This window comes from Felis catus, chromosome B1 (assembly GCF_018350175.1).
Source record: "Felis catus isolate Fca126 chromosome B1, F.catus_Fca126_mat1.0, whole genome shotgun sequence".
Classification (NCBI taxonomy): Eukaryota; Metazoa; Chordata; class Mammalia; order Carnivora; family Felidae; genus Felis; species Felis catus.
In genome coordinates this window covers 156,620,430-156,640,479 of record NC_058371.1, presented here as the reverse complement: position 1 = coordinate 156,640,479, position 20,050 = coordinate 156,620,430, and the positions used below count along the sequence as shown (strand labels likewise).

The following is a 20,050-nucleotide window of genomic DNA, read 5'->3' as shown; positions in this document are numbered from 1 at the left end:
GTGCATGCATGAGTGTGTTTACTTTGATCTAAAGTAGTTCTAAGTTCTTTGGTGTAAATAAATACTTAACAAACATTTGGGACAACCATTATTCTGATGTTGTTGTAAGTAAATTATTTCTTCTTTCTCCTGCTTCCCTTCCCCTTCCCTGGCCTTTTTTCTTTCCTCCTCCTCTTCTTCTCCTCCTCCTCCTCCTCCTCCTCCTCCTCCTCCTCCTCCTCCTCCCCCTCCCCTTTCTCCTCATCCTCTCCTCCTCCTCCTCCTCCTCCTCCTCCTCCTCCTCCTCTCCTCCTCCTCCTCCTCCTCCTCTCCTCCTCCTCCTCCTCTCCTCCTCCTCTCCTCCTCCTCCCCTCCTCCTCCTCCTCCTCCTCCTCCCCCTTCTCCTCATCGTCTCCTCCTCCTCCTTCTTTTCTTTTTCCTTCACGGTAGTTAATTTCTTGGTCAGAAAAGAAGCAGGATCAGGCTCCTGAGAATTATAGACAAGTAGAGGCAAGTGGAGGGAAGAAGGGGGGAGGGGAGGGGAGAAGTGGGAAGGAGAGGGGAGGCACAGGGGAGGGCTCTGGCTGTGCTTGCTTGGTCCCACAGTTGTCCTGGCTGGATCTGAGGAGTGCCTGCCAGAGAAGACAGACTCAAGCCTGAGGGCAGAGGTGGCAGGCCAGGGGGCCCAGAGACTGCACTTATGGAGGCAATTAACACAGACAGGGCAGGCACACCTTCCAAGCCGGCAGATGAGACAGTAAGGCTCAGCTGCGGGCTTCACGGGAAGGGGGCTGTCTGCCGGGGAGGGGGCCGGGGGGGGGCGTCGTAGGCTCCAGCGCTGCCCACTCGGACAAAGAAGGCAAAGGAATGAGGACACGTGGCCTCCCAGATGGGAAGGGAGGCTACTTCAGTTTTGGCAATTTGGCTTTTCCCAAGCCCCTGGGGCCTTCCGCGCAGCCCTGGCCTGGGGAGGGGGCTTGTTACACACGTACCTGGGCCACGGGGATTACATATGGGGCAGGGATAGAGAGAGACCATGTGCTCATGCAGACATGGGGGGGGGTGGAAAGGAGGGGTTAAAGGTTAGTGATGGCCCCACACCACACGTTCCACACGTGAAGACATCACAGGCGGTTACTGGCAGCGATGGACTAACTGACCAGAGACAGGTGGCTGGTCCCCAAGAGGCCTCGAATCATGCATCCTTCCCCACCCCCACCCCCACCCCAGGAAAAGAGAAGAAACAAGATTCAAGGCAACTGCAAAGGCGCACAGAGGGCTAAGCACCCCATCAGATTTCCTTGGAAAAGTCAGAGCCTTAGGACGGGTGGTGGACCCCGATGGGGTACAGCAGGGGAGGTTGGAGGCATGAGCTAGAGTCTCCCTCTTCCCCTCTACCCAGTAAAGGCAGAAGCAGCAAGGCCAGACCACCAAGGAAGCTGGAGCCTGCAGGCAGGTCTGGGAGGGATGGCTAGAGCTGGCCAGGGGCAGAACCATCAGCACTTTGGTGAGGATGTGGGATGGGTAGTGGTGGTGGGAGAGGTGGGGTACATCAGACAGGTCCATCCTTCTGTTGAAGGCCTGCCTGCCTCCTAGCCCAGGGGCCAGGGCTCAGTCCTTCTGTTCCTTTTTGATGGTAAGATTCCACTCCCAGAACAGGTGGTCAGTCTTGTCATTGTCTGTGAAGCAGGACTTGATGTTGTAGATGCCACGAGCCAGCCTACCCTTGGGCATCCTCTCCACGGGGGACTGGAACTTGTACTCCTCTGCCTAGGCCTGTAGTTCCCCACCAGGTATTGGTCTTGTCAATCTTGATGCCTTCTCTCTACATGTGCTGGATGTACTTCATGCTGGACATAATCTCCCGGTTGATTGGGAAAGAGATTTTTATCTGGCATTCCATGCCCTACTTCCACACAGAGGACTGCTTCTTGAAAGTTCTCCAGGTCCAGGTCCAGGGGGCCTAGGGCCAGGCTACACACCAGGGTCAGGCAGGTCACAACAACCTTGGGGATGGCAGGGTCAGCAGACAGAGCTACACAGCCCCACAGTGTCTCCTTGTTCTTGCACAGATTCTCATCATCTTGTCCTGCTCCTGGATCTCCTGGATGCTCTTCTGGGCCGCTGGCTTATAGGTGACCCAGTGCTCATCCTTCTCATTCTCGGCTACAGTTTGCACTAGCTGCTCAGCTGTGGGCTCCTGCTCCACCATACTCACCTCTAGCTGAGTCTGGGACACTGGAATCTCCACTGACCACTATTGTGCTCTCTTCCTCTGGGGATAGCAAGTAAGTTCTTAACTGAACATATAATTGTCTTAATTATTGTGTTAGTCCAGTTTTTGTCTAGTATGCTGTATGTCTTAGTCTGCTAAGGCTGCCATAACAAAATACCATAGGCTGGCTGTCTTAACAACAGAAATGTATTTTCTGGAAGTTCTGAAAGCTGGAAGTCTACCATCAGGTGTCAGTGTGGTGCATTTTTACCCCCAAAATCCCATGTATCAATAGATACTACTTGGAAAACACATAAAGTAGTTATTCTTGGTCAAGATTTAGGTAGGCAGCATACTACCCCTTAAGGTTTCTCTGCCCTCTTCAGGAAAATTCCACATAATTCATTTTAATGACCTCTTCACATGTGTTCCAAGAAGAGGAAGTTGCTACTGACACTTTTTTAGCTAAAGTAAATGAGGTATAACAAAGACTGTTGTGCCTTAACTTAAGTCAGCTTCTCCACAAGAATGTGCATTTGTATTGTTATTAACTTAATCTTTGGAAACTCATTTTCCTTATTTGGTGTTTTCTTTTAACTAAGAAGTCTAAAACAAACAAAAATCTTGTGTATTATCCTGATATAGTTGAGTAAACAATTATGTGTAGTTGTTCTTATATGCATAGTAATATGATTGTGACATGTACAAATTGTCTTCTTATAATTTTCAGGTAAGTGTAAGGACAAATTTGTATGATAAATATTAAAGTGGACATTTTATTAAAAAAAAAAAAAGAATGTGGTTGCATCAGAGAGGAATCGCTTACGGCACGTAGGGACAATAAATTTCTTAACGACAGAAAAAAGCTGCCTTGTTTTTCACCCCAGGAAAATAGTATTTGAAGCTATTGCCTTTAAGTAACACAATATTTAGAACTGATTCATGTTGACTTTTTTTTATGTTGATTTCTTAAATGGCATAGCATTTTTCCAAAAATAAGGAATTGTCATTTTGATGTCTGAAAAATTCTCATCTAATTTTAGAGCAACATATTCCACAATAAATATTGTTTAGATTTAAATTCTTTAAGAGATTTCAAATAGTAAGAGAAGTAAATAAAAAAATCTCTGGGAATACAGGACCACACGTTCATATCAAACCAGTCGTATTTAAGTTTTGTAGTTCGGAGGACAAAGAAGGAAAAAGATCTATGCTTAACAAGTGAGAATTCACATTGCTAATGTACACCAGATATAAAGAGAAGAAACAACTTTATCATATCTCATGATTTGAGAGATCTCTAAATATTTCCTCATAGATTTTATCTTTTGTAATATTCTATTTCAATGCCTCTTTTATAACCCCAAATAATCACTATAGTTATAAACTCTGAAATCCATTAAAAAATTCCTGCTGAATATGTATGTGTATGCATAATTATTCTTTCTAAATTGTTAATGCCTTTCTCTTGTGTCTCTGCCTTATTTATCTATATGTAAATATGCATGTGAATACTTAAATTATTGATTTTAATGGTAGTCAATTCAACAGTACTAAATATAAAGATGTTACTTTTATTTCACATAATTTTTATAAATAAGTTTTCACTGATATAATATAGAAACATATTACTAAGTCTATTACCCACAGCCACCTATCATTATGTATCTGGGAATTTCTAAGATTAAGAATTAAAAAAAAAGAAAAAGTATTTCTTTGGCTATATGTGTATATGCATGTGTATGTTTGTCTACTTTTACTATAATGAAGAAAATTAAAGGAATACCTCTCATATAATTCAGCTGTCCCACGTCTAGATATATATCTGATGGAATCTGATGGAAATGAAACCACTCTCAAAGAATATCTGCACTCCCATGTCTATTGCAGCATTTTTCACAATAGCCAAGAAATGGAAACAACCTGTTTATCAAAGTACGAATGGATGAAAAAATGCACACGCGCGCGCGCGCGTGTGTGTGTGTGTGTAATATTATTCAGCCACGAGGAAAAAGAAAATTCTGCCATTTGTGAAAACATAGAACGATCTTGAGGACATATGCTAAGGGGGATAAATCAGACAGAGACAGATACTGCATGGTATCAGTTAAGTGCGGAATCTAAAAAAGCCAAACTTGTAAAAAAACAGAGCAAAATGGCTACCAGGAGCTTGGGGGTGGAAGAATAGGAGAGATGTTGTTTCAGGGTACAAACTTGCAACTAGTAGACGAATCCTGGAGATCTAAGGTCCAGTACAGTGAATACAGACAATAGTATTGTATTCTAGTAATCAAACCTGCCAAGAGATTAGTTCTGAATTATTCCCACTAAAAAAAAAGAAATGATAATTGTGTGCCATGATAGAGTGCTAATGCTGCAACTACATTTGTATTACAATATGTAAAGAAATCAAATCAAATGTTACACAAGTTTTATGTCAGATATGTATACCACACCGTATTGTTTAATATAGGTCAAACCCTACTTTCAAAAAATCAATACTTTACATTTGACTTTCACAAAACTTTCTGGATCATGTGTATTATACAAACTATAAAAACTTTCATTATTCTGGCTGTCACTAGTGTAGTTTCTACCACATGATCAATTCAGTTTCTTTTATGTTATTTGTATGCTTAGTGTTACCAAAGAGCTGTTAGGTAGAAATACGTTCTTTTACACATTATATATTGAATAATGAATAATGCATAAAGGTATATATTGAATAATGTTAGTAAACACCTACAAGATAAGTTACAAAATGATACTCTGTTAGTAATGCCGAATTGCAGACAGAAGGAAAAGAACTAATTGTGTGTAGCATGGCATGTACCAATACAAAATAAAAATCCAGGAAAAAGGTTTATTTTCTATTAGGGTGTAATGTGTATTGGTTATTGGTTTACAAAGAAATCTCACCACTAAAATAAAGCCATATTTTTTTAAAGTTTCCTGGATATTGAGGAATGGTAGCTAACACTTAAGAGAGAGTATCACTATCTACTCAGTGTAAAATAGTTATTGCCTTCAAGGCTTCAAAGAATTAATATCATCCTTAAGTTCAAGAGCAGAGTTTTAGCATCATCAACTTTATGAAAGTATAGTCTGACAATGAATGATTTTTCTTGTTCTTTGCTATTTATTTTGTTACTGACCTGTGAATCCAACATATTTTCTTCTGAATTATCAAAATAGAGTATATCTGTGTTTATAGTGAATGTGCAATCAATAATAATTTTTTTAACTGGCACAATATTCTAAAACATTTTCACATCTTATCTTTTTTTCTGAATGCATACAGCAATTGAATCTTTACTGAAATTAGAAATAGATGAAATCATCATAAAAAAATAAAATATTAGAACAGTTCTCACTTTGTTCCCAAATTCCGATACAGAGTTCTACCTCGACAGGCTAGCATGCAGTCTCACACTTTACACACCCATACTTTGTGGCAGTGGTTTGCAAATTGTGTCCTGGCTGTTGCAAAGAGCCAGCTCCCTCTGAGTGCCTCCTGGGAGAAAGGTTGTAAGGGAAGAGCCAGAAAGATGACAGTGGATCATGCCATCTCTTTTTTGTGAGTAGCTCTGCTTTCAACTGCGTTAAATATTAGACTTCTGAGAAAATTTTCTTTAAATAAAATGTTCTCTGATTAAAACATTTTAATGGAGTTGGAAAAATAATGCCACTATAGTATCCAATGAGCTTTAAAGTTTTTGTTGTTGTTGTTGTTTATTTATTTTGAGAGACAGAGAGAGAGAGAGAGAGAGAGAGAGAGAGAGAGAGAGAGGAGCAAAGAGGGAGGGAGGGAGGGAGGGAGGGAGGGAGGGAGGGAGGGAGGGAGAGAGAGATAGAGATAGAATCCCAAGCATGCTCTATGCTGCCAGTATAAAGCCCAACACAGGGCTTAATCTCATGAATCACGAGATTATGATCTGAGCCAAAATCAAGAGTCAAATGCTTACCTGACTAAACAACCCAGGCACCCCCGCTTTTACTTTTAACTTTAAAAGGTGACTTTTCACCTTATAGTATAATTACTTTATAGGTTCAAGAATTCTCTTAAAATCATGGGGAATACAATATAGGGTGTTGGGAAATATGATTTAGGCATACAGATGTATGGTGTCACACACACACACACACACACACACACACACACACACACACACACACACCAGCTGAGAAAAGAAGTTAAGTCCACTGGTGGAAGCACGTATGAATCTTCCCTGAGAAGGTCGAGGAGTCTTTAGTACTAACCTGTTACCATTTCTGTTACATCCCTCAAAGTGATATCTGTTACTATTCCTTTATGTAAATGATTACATAATACAAACTGACTTTTTGTCTCCGTAATTCAACTCCAAACATCTGCTGTTTTCTATTTTTTTTTAATTTTCTAACATTTTATTCTTAGTATTGCATATCTGGGTAGTTCTCCTGAATGCTCATTTACTCTATTTGATATGTTTCTATATGAACGAATACTTTGTGGCATGGAGAAACCAGAAAAAAAAAAAGGAAAATAAAACTGATGTCACCATTAAGTACTTGGGTAAACTGTGTATTTTTTACTTCAGCAAATCCATCAATTGCAAGACACATCATTAACTCACGTGTCCCTAAGAAAGAAAAACATTACCAATTAAACTACGGCGTGCTACCTATGCTAGAACTGATGCTAATTTTAGAGATATTGTAATGTTAAATGTATGTACCTAGAACAAATGAAGAAATCAGTCATTTAATTTCTACAAAAATATCATATGGAATGAATTTTTACTTCCATTCCTCAAATGGGGAAAATTAGTACAGAACTCTAAGGAACAACCATAAGAGGACACAACTCACATATAGCACAGAGTTCAGAATCAAATTTGTCTAGCTTTATGGACCATCTTCTCCCTACAGATTTCCACTTCTTATGAATTAATTGTAACTTGTAATGTAATATAATGATGATGTCCTATTACTGTTTCACTTCTAGAATTGGCTCTCATGACTCTTATTTAATAGCCTGTTTGCCATAATAGATGGAGACCCTGGTGTAAGCAAATAATAGATTTTAACATATCCTTAACTCATGATTACTAAGAAAAAGATACTGATTCTCTACTCCTAAATCTCAATAAATGTTTTTGGAATGTTCTACCTCATGATATTTATGGCAAATATAGTACTTTGTACTCAATAGCCTTAATGTTTTGATCATTTGGATAAACTGTCAAAGCACCTGTGGGATTGAGCAAAGTTGTTTTAACCAATAAAACACATAATCCAGTGTAATATGACTTTGGCTATAGCTATCCATGTAATGAGCTTCAGGGAATTGATGAATCAGTGAATTAGTCTTTAAGTCATTAAAGCCTCATAAATACTTAGTATCTTATACACTTAAACAGGTAATAATATTAATATATGCAAGCATTTATTGAATGCATATTCTAAACCAAGAACTTATTTAAGTGATTTTTTGTCACTATTTCATTTACATCTCACAAAAACATGAGGAAATCATTGTTACTATGCCCCCATTTTTTAGATGGGAATCTAAGGGGTCAACAAATAATTCATTTACACAGTTAAAACTGGAACACAGAAAATATAGCAGTTTCACATTTGAAGCCTTTAACCTACCTACGTATATGTCTTTCCAAAGAGGAAGAGAAATGGGCTGGAATTCTAGAAACCTGCACTGAATTTCAGGTAACAAACTGAGTTCTGGAGTTTAATCAAATCACTTTTCCTGACTCAGAGTGACCTTTTTGAAAGATATGCCTTTCTCTGATTATTCCAGCTTCACTATCCCTTCAAATGGGTTTTCCTTTGCCTGTATGTCGTCCTCCCTGCCCAATCCAAACTTGTTGGTCTGAATTTTCCTACTGACTCTGCATGAACATGCTTCTTTAGTTCCAAGGTCTCAAATCCTAATCTTCATGGAGAGTGTGGTGTTCTTACTGTTATGGTCCCACAGCACCCTGTACATACAGCGTTTAGTGCATTGTTAATTCAAGATATTCCCCCAAAGTCTCTGAACTTCTTTAAATGTTATCTCATTCCCAATACATATACAGAGAGCATAGCCTCACATACACAAAGCATTTAGCAAATAAATGCTAAATGGAAGAAAGAAGAAATGGATAAATGGACATCAATTTCCTCATTTATATAATAAAGAATTTGGTTTAGTTGAATGTAAGATTCTTCCTAGCCCTAAAGCTAATCACTTCTGCCTCTATTGATATATTAAAGCATTTAATCAATACTTACTATTGATCTTCTTAACCTCAATCTCCATTACACACTTTTGTTGTTTTCTTACTTGCCCAAACTGGCAGAGATTATGACTGTACCAAAAGATGTACTGCTTTTCATTTATCAGATTCTCTTGCAAAAAAAATGGGCCCTGTGACTAACACCTCGTCAAGAAAACTTTGGAGAAAGGATTATATTACTTTCAGGCCTGGCCCTTAAAACATCCTGAAGGGCCTAGCAGATCTCTTTGGTTCTCCAGTCACCCTGAAGTAGGGAATCACTGAGAGTATGGCTTGGAGACCCTAGGGAGCAATGGAGTAACAAAATGAAAAACCACTGGCTTTCTAAATCACTGCTTATGTAGGAATGACCCAGGAAAGCCACATGACTTGTGTCAGGCTGTGTAATTAGCATCTCTTCCTTCTTTTTTTTTCCCCTTTATTTATGTTTGTTTTAGTCTAAAAAGAAGAAAGTACGTAGAATTGATTCATGGTATCTTCATCTGAATTTTTCCCATAAGACTTTCTGAGTTACAAATCTGTAGAGTCTTAGACATAGCAGAGCCATTGTTAATGGAAGAGTAGAAACAGGAGTTTCAGACTGATAATAGATCCTTCAATAATCAACTAAGGCCCGACATATATACCAGGCACTTGGTAGACATGACAACTGAGCAAAAAATTAGCATTTAGGGTCTTTATGTCTCAATGGGTGGTAAATAAATGTATATCTACACACACTCCTTTTCTTTCCCTGCAGTTTCAGTTTTGCTTTGTTTTGAATGGATGATATAACGCTGAGAAGAGAATATGTAGTACATGAGGAGACCACACTTATAATTTATTATCTCTAAGAGAAAATATCCTACAAAGCTTGGCATATTTTATTTTACAGCTTAAGATTTAACTTCCTAAACTCTAATAAGAAATCCCTCCAGGAGAGAGAAAAAAAATGTATGGTTCATTATTATAATTTCCCAAAAGAGTCTTTAAAACCAGGGTTACTTTAGGTGAAGCATATTTTAAATCATTTGCTAAAATATTTAATGTTGACTCCTAAATATCTAAAATATTTCATTGAACTGGCTTTACAAGAATGTTTCTTTCAATGTTTCCTTTCAGATAGGATTATAACAAAAGAAGAAAGTTGTGCCATACTTATTTAATTCTTTAGTAATCTCAATAAGTAATATTATTAACATCTAATTTCTGATCTCAAATTTATTTATTCCCTTATCTTCTTCCTGATATTTCACAGGCCTCTTGATTTGTCTGTTACAGTGTATAGAGTCAGAAAATAAGGAAGAAAGAACCAGAGAGAAAGGGAGAGAGAGAAAGGAAGGGAGGAAAGAAGGAAGGATGGAGGAAGGTAGACATGTGTCTTGTGTACAGAAAAGGTTTGGAAAGCCATTTTTCCATTCAGAAAAAGCAAATGAGAGAGGAAAACCCACAGGTTTAATACAGTGGTTAAATTTGAAAACATGCAAAATATTGGGAGAAATTAAAAATGACAGAAAGCTGGACATACACTGCATCATGGGACATTTTGCCTTGGTCATAGAGATGACTGTCTGAACACGAACTGAATCAGTTACACATTTAAAACATTAAATTCAGCAAAGGAATAATAAGTGAAACAAAGCTCAAAAACAAAAAAATAAATATTACCTAAGTAAGAATGAAAAAACCTAAGTAATATTACCCTAAGTAAGAATGAAAAAACCTGAAAGCAATACTATTGTACTTTGTGTTTATTCCTTTTGTTTAAAAAATTGAAACCACTGGGGCGCCTGGGTGGCGCAGTCGGTTAAGCGTCCGACTTCAGCCAGGTCACGATCTCGCGGTCCGGGAGTTCGAGCCCCGCGTCAGGCTCTGGCTCAGAGCCTGGAGCCTGCTTCAGATTCTGTGTCTCCCTCTCTCTCTGCCCCTCCCCCGTTCATGCTCTGTCTCTCTCTGTCCCAAAAATAAATAAAAACGTTGAAAAAAAATTAAAAAAAATTGCAACCACTGATCATGCTGTCCAATCTTTGGAAGCTAGGAAAATTAGATTAATAAACCTTGAAAACAATTATTGGTAGTGTAAATGGCCTGGCCCCAAAAAGCCATTTAAGTAACTTCCCTAATTATTAAGATCTTATTTATTTTAAGATTGTTTATTTATTTTGAGAGAGAGAGAGAGAGAGAGAGAGAGCATGAGAGGGGAAGGAGCAGAGAGAGAGAGAGAGAGACTCAAGCAGGTTCAGTGCTGTCAGCTCAGAGACCATCAGGGGGCTTGATGCCATGAACCGTGAGATCATGACCCTAGCGAAATCAATAGTTGGATGCATAACTGACTGACCCACCCAGTAGCCCCAAGATCTTCTTCTAATGAATAGTAGACACAAATGTCTGTGCTCAAATAAGAAACCCACCCCCAATTTTTTCCAAATCATTTAGTGGCATTTAGTTATACTTTTTACAAATATGATTGTGAGTGCACACAACTCTGCTAATTAGTGCCCGTATTTGGACTGAAGCATAGTTCTGAAGCTCAATCTCAGCACCATCACTGCTCTTCTCACTCTACTGCTCTGACCCTTGGGATGTATACCTTTCCCTGAAGGACAAGCATTTTGAGTTGCCTAACATCTAAAAAACACTTAAAAAAAAAATCCTGTTATGGGCTAAATTGTGTCTCCTCCAAGCTCACGTGTTGAATTAAGGCCTAACATCTAGTACCTCAGAATGTTAACTATGTTTGGAGATAAGGTCTTTAAAGACATGATTAAAATAAAATGACATTATGTTTTCCTTTGTTCTGCAGTGGGCCTTAATCCAGTATGACTGGTATCTGTATAAGAAGAAGCAATCTGGGCACGCACACAGAGACACTAGACATGTGCACACAGGGATGCCCGTGTCAAGCCACAGCATGAAGGTGGCCATTTGCAAGCCAAGAAGGGAAGCCCCAGAAGAAACCAACTCTGCCAGTCCCTTGATCTTGGATCTCCAGGCTTCAGAACTGTGAAAAATGAAATCTTTGTTTTTTAAGTCCCCCTAGCTGTGGTGTTTTATTATGGAAGCCTGAGCAGGCTAATACAGATCCTAAGATTTCTGTCCTAATAGTTACTAAATGTTGTGGGGAAACGTACACAATTTTATCTCATTTGCCTGGAAGGACTGATGTGAACATTTCTGAAATCCTGATTATTAAAAACTTAGGGAACATTTATGAGATAACGATTATTTAAAAATTAGAGGTTAATATTAGAATATTAATAGCTATAAACACATATTTTCTAAGTGTTCACATTTTAATTGATCCATTATATAGTTTTCAAATTAAGAGAGTACAGCAGATTAGAACACTGTTTAAATATACCATTGTTCTTCTCACCTTTATAGAAGTGCGCTTCCTTGCCCTGTTATGTTGGTTTGGCCACATGGCTGGCATTAGCCAGGGGATACTAACAAATGTAATTCAAATTAATGTTCAAACTATGTTTGTGCAGTGGGGCCCTTGTGACTCTGTCCTGGCCCTGGGAAAACTTTCCCCTTCAACTTGGGGCTCAAAATGTCCTCCCACAGAGCAGACCTGAGTCTAACACAGAGGGAGGAGCCAAGGCCAGTTGCCCCCCAGCTTAATCAAGGCCCCCAGGTAAGTCTAGCCAAGATGACCTGATGCACAGGTGAACTGCAGATGTATGAAAGAGAACAAATGACAGCTATTTTAAGTCACTCAGTTTGGAGGTGTTCTGCCATGTAGCTATTGAGCCGTAATTGACTGATGCATAAAGCATGATTGCAATCAATAAAATAAAGCAAGTTGATTACAATGTAGGCAGAACTTTTCAAAAATTTTCAATAGAATATTTAGGAAATCAGTATTCTTGTTGAAAATTGAAAATATTATTGTTTATTTTCAATACCATAAATAGAAGCTAATGCTGACATTCTACCATTTTTTGAGCACTTATTATGTTCTAGGCACAGTGATGACCTCTGATTATTTTATTTCATCTCAGTAATGACCCCAAGGTTAAGTATAATGATTACCATATTTTACAGATATTTAGTGATTTTCACAGTATCATACAGCTAATAGGTTGTGGAGTTGGAATTTGAATCCAGACAATCAGCTTCTAGTGCCTGGGCTATTTATTTATTTATTTATTTATTTATTTGGCCCTAGTAAAACGAAGCCTCAAACAATTGATTTAAGAAATAGAATTGTTCCTCTCAATGGAAATTTTTAGTAAAAGGTTAAAGATGTAAGCAATTTGAAGAGAAACCAGAATATATTGAGCTCTTAATTTTTATAGCATATCCAGATATCACAAATTCTCTATTATTTAATGATTATTTTATAAACTTAATTGCAACTATAATAAATAGTATTTTGTATACAAATATGTCTTCTCCAGGGGTGTCTGGATGGCTCAGTTGGTTGAGCTTCTGACTCTTGATTTTAGGTCAGGTCAGGCTCCCAGGGTCATGAGATCAAGCCCCAGTGGGCTCAGCATGGATCCTGCTTGATATTCTCTCTCTCTTTTTGCCCCTCTTCCCCATTCATGCTCTCTCACTTTCTAATACAACAAGATGTCTTCTGCACACTATATATACTAAAGATTATGCTTTCATTATATATCCTACCATATATGAAGAATCTTACCTATTTAAAAACCTCTTTTGGGGGCGCCTGGGTGGCGCAGTCGGTTAAGCGTCCGACTTCAGCCAGGTCATGATCTCACGGTCTGTGAGTTCGAGCCCTGTGTCGGGCTCTGGGCTGATGGCTCAGAGCCTGGAGCCTGTTTCCGATTCTGTGTCTCCCTCTCTCTCTGCCCCTCGCCCGTTCATGCTCTGTCTCTCTCTGCCCCCAAAATAAATAAACGTTGAAAAAAAAATTAAAAACAAAACAAAACAAAAAAAAAACCTCTTTTGTTCTATGCCTGAGTCTGTTATACATAAATATCCATATTAATTTATGTCTAAATAAGTTGTGTGTGTGTGTGTGTGTGTGTGTGTGTGTGTGGATGGATGGATAGATAGATAGATAGATAGATAGATAGATAGATAGATAGATAGATAGATAGATGTGGATTCTTAGTTTCTTATCATTAAACACAGCTTTTTTCACTTTGACATAATAGGAAACAGAACTGATGGGGAATTGCCAGGCTAAACAGCTACACTAAAGCCAATTGACCTAGCCAGAGCTTTGTTTTAATGATAATATCAAGCTGATGGGAATTGAGTAAAAATATCACTTCTCTGTAACCTTCTCCATAAGTCGTAGGTGACCTATTCAAGAGTTATTATGGGACAAAGAAAGATGAAAGGCATGCATGTTAATGGAAATTATCAGAACACTGAAGTTACTTTTGGAAAAAAAAATGGGTGATTAAAGAACTTTTATAACATTTGAGAATGTCTTTGTAACTAGGTCGAAGAGAATCCAGAATCCTCTCAGGTCATTAGAAAGCATGGGGAAGCTCTAAAATATAACGGTCCTTTTGGATTAGTCCTCTATAAATTCTCCCCACTGCCCATTCCTATCCCTTGTCACCTCCAAATGTCCAGGTCCCCGTAAAGAAAATACAGTTTCTAGTGAATTGGTAGAGTGTACCCCAGCATACACAGAGATCTTAAAATATGAACATGAGGAAGAAGTTCTCATACAGAATGCTAACAAAACGTTAGCCAATTACAAGGCATGCCTGAAATTAAAGTTGATGCTAAAAGCAGCCAAATCAAATTAGTTTATTCTAACAGACCAGACTTGTACATTCAAAGTGAAAGAACTTCGTTTATTTTTATTGATCAGTAGTGTTCACCAGAATCTGAAATCAAATATCGGCTTGGCCTGAATATAAAGGCACTAGCTAGTGAATGATTTGAATGTTTCTCATTTCTCTCTATCATTTAACTTGCATTATACACATTCATGTTCTTATCCATGATATTGCTCGAAAGGATATTAATTTTTTCACATTTGTATTTTTCCAGCCCTGGAACATTATGGCCTCTCAGCAGCTATTGATTTACAGAAATATTTGGATAAACTAGATGGTTTTACGCTGTTTCCATACCTCCTTACAAAACATGGTCTAGCATCTCTTTGAATTAAATCATTTTAGCCATGGTTCTTTGAGTTCTAGTTAGAGACATTCCATACAAATACTAAGCCTCGTCATTTACTTTAATATTGGTCAGCTGGCTGTTTTCCCAGATCATTTAGAATTCTTATAGTATTAAATTTAAAAGACTATTGATTTTAAACTTCTATAGATCAGGTGACTTTTCAACTCTGTGATTCTAAAACAGTGTCAATACATATAGTATATTACTAAGGAACTTCTAAGGCTAAAAATAATATGCAATGTTAAATAGGATTAATTGATATGAAATTTGGTAAGGTTTTTTATTTGATTATAATGGAGTAAATATCAAGTGCATATGTTATTTTAATTGTGTAGTTATTATCACATTGTTAAATGATCTACCCTTTTACTTTCTCATTTTACTCCCTTGAAATAATTATATATTAAACTACTCTATACTACGGCATTTTGGATTATGTAAAAGAAAAAAGAAACAACATTCATCCTTACCCCATATGTAAAGGAACTAAGGTCCTACTCAGGTACTTGGAATCTCTCCAAAACATACAGCTCTTCGTTAGAGTCAAAATAGTTAAAACATATGTAAAAAGTGCATTATCTGCTGATCATTGAACAGTCCCTTACGCTGGCAGAAACTGCCTCTGTGGATCTTGAGTCAACAGCTATAGGTGTGTGTCACAGAGTTCAAGAGGCCATTCTTCCCTTATTTTCAGGTAAACTCTAGCACATTCATGCATATTCATAGGCTGTAATGCACTTCTCATTCACTTACCATTTTTGGTCTGAGACTTTTCTTTTAATATATAAAAGGAACAGCATGACCCTGTCTTAAAAATTGAAATATTCACTGATCTATGGTTATTCCTGTAATATCACAAGTGTTGGTGAATAATTCAAATTAAATAGTTTCCTATATATTCCATTTTAAAAGGGACTTCATTTACTTTCTTTCAATGGTTTCCTCCTGTGCTGTTCTCACCCTGCATTATTCATATGCAACCTCACAAATTGCTATGAGTTCGAGCAGTGCTGATATAAATCATAAGGCTATTTTCTCTGGAGGACTTCAGCCTTAAGCTCTACAACTTGTTTAAAAATGAAAACTGCGTTCAATTAAGGTGATTTGTTTGCTTCAAAAAATTAACTATCTTATATTGCCATTTGCAAGAGAGAAGACTGAAGTTACATTTCTGGGTTTGAATAATTTTAGAAGTAATTTACTTTCTCTCTCTGGCTGTATCCTTGCATCTAGTTTATCCTGTCCATTTATTTGTGTCTAGGTCATATTCTTCAGGATATAAATATAGCTATCAAAGATTCCTTTCCCAACTGTTTTGCATTTTGACTTTTGACTAGTTGCTCTGTAAACAGACTAAAATAATGTGTTCTTCTCTGCTGTCAGGTCCTTCACTGAAGGAGAGGAACAGAGAGAGAGAGGAAACAAATGGAAATGCAAGGAAACTGAGAAATTAGATTCAGGGTAGAGTACTGCTATCAAAGTAGTATTTTAAGAGTGACATCACTAAAAATGGTGGAGTAGGGAATCTCATCCATCTCTCCCCAATGCAACTAATAAGATGAAAGGCAACATGTGGAGTGGGAGATAATACTTGCAAATCATGTATCTAATAAGATGTTAATATCCAAGTATGTAAGGAACTCCTACAACCAGATAGCAAACAAACCACTATGATTACAAAATGGGTAGAGGACCTGAATATACATTTTTTCCAAAAAAGACATACAAATGGCCAACAGATGCATGAAAAAGTATTCAACATTACTTAATCATCAGGGGAATGTAAGCCAAAAACACAATGAGGTATCATCTCACACCTGTTAGAATGGTTCTCATCCAAAAGACAAAAGATAACAAGTACTTGCAAAGATGTGGAGAGAAGGCAACACTTGAGCACCCTTGGTGGGGATGTAAATTGGTGTAGCCACCACGGAAATCAGAATTCAGATTTCTCAAAAATTTAAAAATCAGTAGCTGCACTTGCCATGCAAATTGGTAGAACTAGAAAAAGCAATTTGGACCTTATTCTCAAAGAAATGTGTTTATGAGTCTCCATTCATCTGGCACCTTTCTCAATGACCAGTACAAAACATTTGTTTCACCTGACTTGAAGCACTTCCAGGACAGGGTTGACTTCCCCAGTGGCTTTTGCCAGAAGCATTTAATGAAACACATATTGGTTACAGCAGACTGGGGCAAAGAATAACACTTGGAATAAGCTTAGGTTACACTTGAGACTCAATCTTAACTAATGGGTCAAAGGAGAAATCACAAGGGAGATAAGAAAATTCATTAAGACCAATAAAAACAAAAATACAGCACACAAAATTTTGGGATACAGTGAAAGCAGTGTTCATTTGGGGATGTAAAGCTATAAACATTTATACTGGAAAAAAAATAGAAAAGGATTTCAAATCAATAGCCTAACTATACAGTTTAGGAACTATAAAGAGAAAGACAAGGTAAATCCAAAGCTAGCAAAAGAATGAAGTCTGACCCCTACCTCATATCACATACCAAAATTATTTTAAAATGGATCCAAGACATAACTATGAGAGCTAAAAGTATACAATCTTTAGAAGAAAATACACAAGTATACCTTCATGATCTAGAATTTAGTAAAGTGTTCTTATATGAGACCAAAATCACAAGCAGAAAAAGAGAAATAAAAACAAGACAATGAAATTATTATTGAAAACAAAACTGCTCTTCAAATGACACTAAAGACAGTGAAAAGACAACTCAATGAGTGGGAGAAAATGTTAGCAAATCATTAATTTAATAAAGGTCTAATATCCAAACCATATAAAGAAGTCTTACAACTCAATAACAAAAAAAAATGTCCCATGTGGGTAAATGACTTGAGTAGACAATACCCCAAAGAAGATCTACAAATTGCCAATAAGCACATGAAAGATGTTCACAGCTTAGTCATTAAGGAAAAGCAAATCAAAACCTCAGTGAGATACCAATGTCAAGGATGGCTATAATTTTTTTAAAGGAACATAAATATTGGTCAGGATGTGGAGAAACTGTAATTTTTCTACATTGCTTTTGAGCATGTAAAATAGTATAGCCATTATGGACAGCAGTTTGGCATTTATTTTCTTAAGTTAAACATAGAATTACCATATGACCCAATAATTCCACTCCTAAGTTTACATTCAAGGAATTGAAAACAAATGTTAAAATAAATACTTATACACAAATGTTTATAACAGCACTATTTGCAATAGCCAAAAAGTGGAAACAACCCAAATATCATTGACAGATGAATGGGTGGAAAAAATGTTGTAAATCCATACGATGGAATATTCTTGAGCCATATAATAGAAAGAAGTACAGATACATGCTGCAATGTCAATGAACTTTGAAAACATTAAAGTCAGTGAAAGAAATCAGACCTAAAAGTTCACATATTGTATAGTTTCATTTATATTAAGTATTCTGAGTAGGTAAATTGATAGAGATAGCAAGCTGATTAGTGTTTGCTAACGGCTGGGAGGGGTGCATGGGTAGGGGAAGGAAGGAGGAATAATAAGTCTGCTTAATTGGTATGGGGTTTCTTTGCGGGGTGAGAAAAATATCCTGGAACTATATAAAAGCGGTGGTTGCAAACATAGTGAATGCACGCAATGACTCTGAATCATGTACTTTAAAATGCTTAATGGTTGGTCAGTTGGTTAAGCGTCTGACTCTTGGTTTCTGCTCAAGTCATGATCTCAAGGTTTCATGAGTTCCATCCCCACGTTGGGCTCTGAGCTGACAGCATGGAGCCTGCTTGGGATTCTCTCATTCTCCTTCTCTTGCGGGCCCTCCCCCAGTCATGCTGTCTCTCTCCCAAAATAAGTAAATAAATTTATTTTAAAAATGTTTAATGGTTAATTTTATGTTGTATTAATTTTATTAAACAAAAGACAAATAAATAGAAGCAACATTTTATCAATACCAAGTTAAAGATTGGTCCAAGAAGGTCCAGAACTAGTTTGGTGAGTTCAAATTGTTAATTTAAGGCTGAGGAAATTTGAACAATCACTCTTTACTGATTTGTTATATAAGGCTAGAGGCAGAAAAAGACGATAAAATTAGACATGAAGAGAAAGCTCATTTTTCCATTGAGAACTTTAAGCAGAATGCTTAGGAAATGTTTACTTGGATTCTGGAAAAAATAAAAATAAAACAAAATAAATAAAATAAAATAATAAAATAAAATATAAAACAAACAAAATAAAATATTGATCTAAACTCACAAACACACACACACACACACACACACACACACACACACACACACACACAAATCCAATAGTCTTACACATTTGTTTGATGGATCCGGTGGGGTACTAGAGCCAGCTTAAAAAAGTGAATTGTGGGGCGCCTGGGTGGCGCAGTCGGTTAAGCGTCCGACTTCAGCCAGGTCACGATCTCGCGGTCCGGGAGTTCGAGCCCCGCGTCAGGCTCTGGGCTGATGGCTCAGAGCCTGGAGCCTGTTTCCGATTCTGTGTCTCCCTCTCTCTCTGCCCCTCCCCCGTTCATGCTCTGTCTCTCTCTGTCCCAAAAATAAATAAACGTTGAAAAACAAAAATTTAAAAAAAAAAGTGAATTGTTATATTTTTTTCAGGCAATTTGAAAGGTGGTAGTTATAACACAATCATTAGAAATCCAATCATGTAAACCTATAGTTAAATAAATTACATTAAGATATTAAATACTCAAAACTCCTCACTTCTGTATTTTTAATATATTTTATTACTATCTATGTTCTCAGGATTACACCTATTTTACAAGAATGGTTTAAATGTTGTGTGATGCTGTGTTACTACTCATGTTTTCCCAGTTCTGCACGAAGGATGTCTCTTTGGCCATGGTAGAAGTATTTAAACCATGGAAATAAGCAAATGTCATAAATTTTAAAATTCAGTTTAACGTTTTGTTGTTCAGACCAAGAAATGATGAAATATATTAACGAACATAAGCTAAACCTAAAAATATGTTGTTTAAGGGCACCTGGGTGACTCAGTTAAGCATCTGACTTGGGTATGGGTCATGATCTCATGGTTTGGTTTGTGAGTTTGAGCCCTTCATCTCATTGAGCTCTCTACTGTCAGCACAGAGCTCACTTCAGATTCTCTGTCTCCCTCTCTGCCCCTCTACCAGACTCTCTCTTTCTCTCTCAAATACAAATAAAAACATAAAAAAAAGTATGTTGTTTTCAGTTATTACTTTGTGAATAGCCAAAAAAAAAGAACACCCAAGAAGTATATTTCCAGTATAATTCCAACTAAACTAAGCACTCACTGCAGTAGCAAATGAGGGAAGTTCCAACATATGCCTTTGTTGTTTTACTCTTGTCATTTTTGCTTATGTAAACACAAATATCAACAAACATTCATGTCAGAACTAAACTTACTCATCATATGCAACCACAGGCCTGCTGTGGATAGAAGATTATTGCAAAGAATCAACAAAAGTGTTCTACGGT

At 37.4% G+C, this 20,050-nt stretch overlaps 1 non-coding gene and 1 pseudogene across 1 annotated transcript; both read right to left on the bottom strand.

The window, feature by feature from the left end:
- Positions 1-1,590: 1,590 nt before the first annotated feature.
- Positions 1,591-2,191, bottom strand: LOC101082565 (annotated as a pseudogene).
- Positions 2,192-12,611: 10,420 nt separating this feature from the next.
- Positions 12,612-12,727, bottom strand: LOC111560250. The gene has a single exon (XR_002742008.2). It is a non-coding gene; the product is annotated as a U5 spliceosomal RNA (small nuclear RNA).
- Positions 12,728-20,050: the final 7,323 nt, after the last annotated feature.